This window comes from Petaurus breviceps, unplaced genomic scaffold, assembly GCF_028583685.1.
Source record: "Petaurus breviceps papuanus isolate PSGF00001 unplaced genomic scaffold, PetGlider_PUasm1.0 90849, whole genome shotgun sequence".
Classification (NCBI taxonomy): domain Eukaryota; kingdom Metazoa; phylum Chordata; class Mammalia; order Diprotodontia; family Petauridae; genus Petaurus; species Petaurus breviceps.
This window is the reverse complement of record NW_027187361.1, coordinates 8241302-8247573: the sequence shown is the minus strand read 5'-3', so window position 1 is coordinate 8247573 and position 6272 is coordinate 8241302.

Below are 6272 nucleotides of genomic sequence, written 5' to 3'. Positions count from 1 at the left end.
GAAGGAAGGAAGGAAGGAAGGAAGGAAGAAGGGAGGGAGGGAGGGAAAGAAGGAAGGAAGGAAGGAAGGAAGAAAGAAGGGAGAGAGGGAGGGAAAGAAGGAAGGAAGGAAGGAAGGAAGGAAGGAAGGAAGGAAGGAAGGAAGGAAGGAAGGAAGGAAGGAAGGAAGGAAGGAAGGAAGGAAGGAAAAAAAATTACCTGATAATCAATATTTTGTTTTGAATGTCTGTGTACTTAGTTAAGACTTGCCACAATTTATACTTGACTAGTCTTCAGGAGTTCAGAATAAGGATTACACTACAAGCAGAGGTTGGAATGAGACTTTATATGCCCACATATAAAGAAACACATTTCCAATTCTTCACTCTATGTGAGGTACTACCAATGTGAGTACTCCATTTAATATTTCAGATTGTTTGGAATATTGTAGACATTTAATACAAATTTATTTATTAAGATTCATTCATTTGTTAATCTATGCAACACTTTTCCATATCCTTCCATTGATACTCCAAAACTGATAAGTCCAATATATTGGTGGTCTAAATTTAGATCCCTTGCCATTACTTTTACATCAGGGTAGTCTACTTGTTTCCATCAATTGTCCCTTACTATGGTGAATCAATTCAATTCAACAATTATTAATTATTTACTTTATATTGGGCATGGATGTCATAAGACCACATATTTACCTGATCAAATATCAATTTAATCACATGTTCATTTCTTGATCTTTTGTTTTCTTTTTGCAGGGTGAAAGGCAGGGCAATTGGTTTTAAGTTTCTTGCTCAATATTTCACAGCTAGTACATGTTAAGTGTCTAAGGTCAAACTTGAACTCAGGTCCTCCTGAATCCAGACTCATTGCTCTATTCACTAAGCCACCTAGTCACCCCTAAGACTTATAATTTCTTAACTATTTCAATAGATTCAAAGATTTTTGTGGATTATTTCTAGACACAATAGCAAATGAATCAAATAATGTGGAAGAAGCAATTATTTTAAATAGATCCAATATTCCTAAATCCAATGAAAGGCAAGGGTGTGTTGCATTTTTTTTTCTGTTTGTTGATTTGCCTTGGTTTATTTTGACTTTTTTCCCACGCAGTTCAGTATTATTCTGAATTTTGTAATATACTAAAAGCTAAATTGAGTGGAAGTCTTTCTGGATCTATAAACAAGCTCTCATTACTTCATAGGTTAGGTGAAACTGACAACAAATATGGGTTAATTACTGTATCAGCAATGCCATATTCACAATGCCTATAGAGATTACAAACATGCTGATATAATTATCCATCAGAAAATACATCAGGTTTGCCATTTGGGGAAATAAACTAGAAAATTTATTAAGATACCAAAAGACTGAGTCCCAAAACCAGTAAGTGAAAGCCATCAGAGTAGTTATGATATTGGCACAGGTAGATAAAGTAGAAAGCACCCACATTCTCAAGCCTTTAAAACAGAACAGGCTACCTCAGGCAAAGGTCCTCCTCTCCTCACTCACAGCAACCACCCAGCATCCTGGAAGAGCGCTCCCAGCAGCTCCGGCCCCCGGCAGTCCCCAGCAGGAGTCCCAACTCAAAAAAAAACAAAAAGGCAACCGCCGCCAACTGCCAACCGCAGGATCGTTAGCTTGGCTTTTCACTTTCTCTTGCTCTGCTATGTCAGCACATCCATGGGGCATGGGAGATCTTTAAATCCCATAACCCTTACATTCGGCCCCAAGATCTTTCATATCCCTTACTTGGCAAAAATACAGTAGGAATAACTGGTGTCAACAAAATTTCACAACAATATAACAAGAATAGCACACAATAAACACAAAAAACATATTTTAGGGTGGGGCTTGAGCACAAGCTCCCCATCATTCCCCCCACCCCGAACAAATGGGGCCCCAAAATCTTGTGGTAAGGGGTGAAGATCTCTTCTTCTATGGCTACTTGCTGCTGAAATCGGATGTAGAGCTGTCCCTCTCCTAAGGGGTCCCATTTGAGAGGTCAGTTCTTAATATGCTTGATGCCAGGTCCAAGGGTGACACATCACAGTTGCAGACAGGGGGTGACATCCAGCTTAAGCTATCAGGCATCTACAGATGGAGGGTACCAAGCCTGTGGAAACAAATCTAACAAACAAGGTGAACAAACAAAACATCAAGAAGAAGCAAAGAGACAATAACCAGACTATTGTAGCCTCACTCACGGTAGAATAAATGATTTAAGGGTACAATTTTGTAATCATCTTCTCCAGAATAAACAATAGTTACAGTGTTATCCTTCCCATATGCTATAATCTCTGCAGCCTTTGGAAGATCATCTGGCTTCCGTTTTACCCATACTTTAGCTCCCGATTTTATTCTATCACTAGAACCAAATCCTTCAGTTCCTGTGACAGTTATCTTGGAAGGAGGGTCAGTTTTTACAAGTGGCATTGTTTTACAAGGAACGATAATCACTTGAACTATCCTATCATTCTTGTGAATCTGTATGGGCCCTTCACCTAAACTCTGGAATGTTACAACAATTTCTCCTTGATAATTAGAATCTATTACTCCAGCCAATACATGTATTCCTTGAGCTGCTAATCCTGATTTGGGTAAAATCTGTCCAAAGTGATTTTTAGGGATTCTTATGCATATCCCAGTGGAAATTTTTCTTATTTCTTTTCTGTCCAACCAAAAGTCCTCTAAACAATGTAAATCATACCCCACCGAACCAGGTGGTCCTGGGTACGGTGCTGGGACATCTGGCCTCAAGGTCCAATACTCAATATTTGGGATCTTGTGTGTTTGTTGTTTTCTAATTTGCAGATTGGGGGTCATCATTCTGTCTAGAGGTGTACTTCCTCCCAATGGTCTATTATTCAAATTACGCAAAGCCATGAACAAATTATCCTTCCAATGTTGATATGAATTATTGGAACTTAACTTCCTCAACTGTTCTTTCAGTAATCCATTCATTCTTTCAATTAACCCAGATGCTTCTGGATAATATGGAATATGATATATCCATTCTATATTGTTTAGTATACAATACTTCTTCATTTCATTGCCTTTGAAATGTGACCCATTGTCACTTTGAATCTGCATTGGGGTTCCATAATATAGACTTATGAGATCTAGGGTTTTACAAGTGTTTTTCTGGGTTGCATTCTTATAAGGACAAGCTACTAGTACACCTGAATAGGTATCAACACAAGTACATATAAATCTGCATCCTTTACCCAGTGGTAGTGGACCAATATAATCTATTTGCCAGATTTGGGCTGGGACTTTTCCTCTTGCTATCTCTCCAGTTACTACCCGAGGAACAGTTCGCTCCTTTTCCAATTGACATATATGACATTCTTCTGCTATCTGTTTTAACAGTGAATGAGAGATACTAATACCTCGATCTTGTGCCCACTGGTGTGTGGCCTGGACCCCCAAATGGCCTGCTGTTTGGTGGACCCATTTTGCTAATACCGGATCATCAGTTGTTGTCAAAGTAGGGACAATATGTTCAGTAGCAATCTTTGCCAGTCGATCAGCATGAGCATTGTACTCACGTTCTGGTGTGGTGGGGGCCACGTGAGCATCTACATGAAAAACTGACAAGTCAGTGACCAAAGACATGTTCCAGATATCTTCCCATAATTCTTTGCCCCAGACTTGTTTACCATGAATTTCCCAATTTTCATTTTTCCACATGGGCATCCATGTAGCTAACCCATTAGCTACCGCCCATGAATCAGTGAACATATGACACTGTCCTCCTTGTTCTATTTTGATGGCGTGATATACTGCCATAAGTTCAGCATATTGGCTGCTTGCACCTATCCCAGTACTTTCCAAAGTCCTTCTAGTACATGGGTTATAGGCCACTGCTTTCCAATGTCTTTTTTGCCCCAAATATTTTGCTGTCCCATCAGTAAACCATGCATGTCTCTTTTGTTCCTCAGTTAATACATCATATCCCTCATTCCATTTTACAGTGGACTGTACCAACTGTTGCTTTGGCTCAGGGGGTGTGTCATTCCTCTCAATTTCTATGTTTGCTACAGATTCATGTAGAGCAGAGACTCCGCTTTTGCCTGTTTTCGCTCTATTTTGAATATACCACTTCCATTTGATTATACTAGCCTCTTGGGCATGTCCAATTCTGTGAGAAGCTGGGGTACTCATTACCCAGGTCATAATTGGGATTCCCTTCATGGCCCACAGTCAGTTGTTCAGTCTCCACCAAAGCCCAATATGCAGCTAACAACTGCTTTTCAAAAGGTGTATACTGGACTCCAGATGAAGGGAGTTTCCTACACCAAAATCCCAAAGGTACATTTCGGCTTTGTTGTTTTTGCCATAAGCTCCAGTTTGCATAATCATCTTGTACAGTCACTTGCAATTCCACTGGACCATTTTGCACGGGCCACAAATCTAGGGCCAATTGTATGGCAGCCTTGGCTTCTTCAAAAGCTTTACTCTGGTCAAGTCCCCAATCGAATTCATATTTCTTCCTTGTGACTCTATATAAAGGTTTTAAAATCTGTCCCAAATGTGGAATGTGGTGCCTCCAGTATCCAAACAATCCTATGAACTTTTGGGCCTCCTTCTTATTGGTAGGGGTAGGAAAATCCTGAATCTTTTGTCGGGCTCGAGGAAGAATCTCCCTTAGCCCCTTGTTCCATTGTATACCCAAAAACTTCACATTCTGAGCTGGTCCTTGAACCTTTTCAGGGATAATTTCCCACCCTTTACTTTACATATGCTCAATTAGAAGGGTCAAACTCCTTTCCACTACTTTCGCATCTTTTCCCTATATCATGATATCATTAATGTAGTGGGTAAGCTGTACACCAGGTAGCTTTAATTCATCCAACTGTTCAGCCACAATCCTGTGACAAATAGTGGGGCTATGTATGTACCCTTGTGGCAAGCGAGTGAAAGTATATTGTCTACCCTGCCAAGTGAAAGCGAAGTGGTCCCATTGTTTAGGGTCTATTGGGATGGTGAAGAAGGCATTTGCCAAGTCAATAACTGCATACCAAGTCCCATCATATTTCTGGATCCTTTCTATTAAGGTGATGGTATCTGGAACAGCAGCATACAAAGAAGGAGTCACCTTATTCAACTGTCTATAATCCACAGTCATTCTCCACGTCCCATCTGATTTTCTTACTGGCCAGACAGGATTATTTCATCTTGTGGTTGTAGGGACTAACACTCCTGCTTCAACATATTCCTTTATAGTCATGGCAATTTCATCTTGCCCACCTGGCACACGATACTTTTTTAAAGTAATTACTTCAGAAGGTTCAGGTAAAGCGATTGGGTCCATTTTTAGTTTTCCTACTAAAACTGTATCAATTCCTATCTTCCTCACAGCAAATTGGTATCTTCCTTCAGGTAAATTCAGAGTCATGCCTCTCAATACATCTATTCCAATGATGTATTCAGGAATGGGTACAACAACCACAGTATATTCCTTCTTAGGTAACTGCCCAATTTTCATTGTTATTTTAACCTGTCTGGCTGATATTTCAGCGTCTCCTAGACCTGTGATGGTAATAGGAGTTCCATGTTTAAACTTATCAGGGTTTCCATAGATAAGTGTGGCCTCAGCCCCAGTATCAATCAGTGCCCTAGTCACAGTAGTTGATCCATTCTTCCAATATATTGTTAAACCAATATGGGGTCTGCAATCTCTTCTGCATATTTCTTTTATCTGGGCTGGGGCTTGGCCCATCTCCTATTCTCCCTGAAGGTGGGGCAAACTTGGATACAAAGATTCAGATTCAGAAATACCTGCCAGGGTGGTTCCTGCTTCCCTGTTCATTCTAATGCTAAGTACCTTTTCTTGGTACAGCTTATGCAGCTCTTCAGTTGGAATACCATCTATTCTTCTAAAGTCCACTCCAGCTCTTAATAGAGCAGTAAACAGTTCCCTTCTTGTGGGTCTATTTTGTCTCTGAATCCTCTGGCTGTTTACTCTTCTCTCTAGAGGCAATTTGTCTTTTTCCCATTCCCCTAAATCGCTTAATTGTGAAATCTTATCCAGCACCTCTGAAAGAGGGTGCCCTATTTCTCCAATTAATAGAGTCAGAATTAGGTGCTTATATGCAGGAGGAGCCGTCTTCACTATGATATTTCTATGAGGAACTCCTAGGGGGGTATCATAATATGCATTTGCATCTCCAATCAGGATAGCAGTTTTCATTACCTCCTCCTTTAACTTTCTCATACAGTCTCTAAGTGAGTACCAGGGTCTGTCTCCCCTAGGCCACATAGATTCAGTTGGAT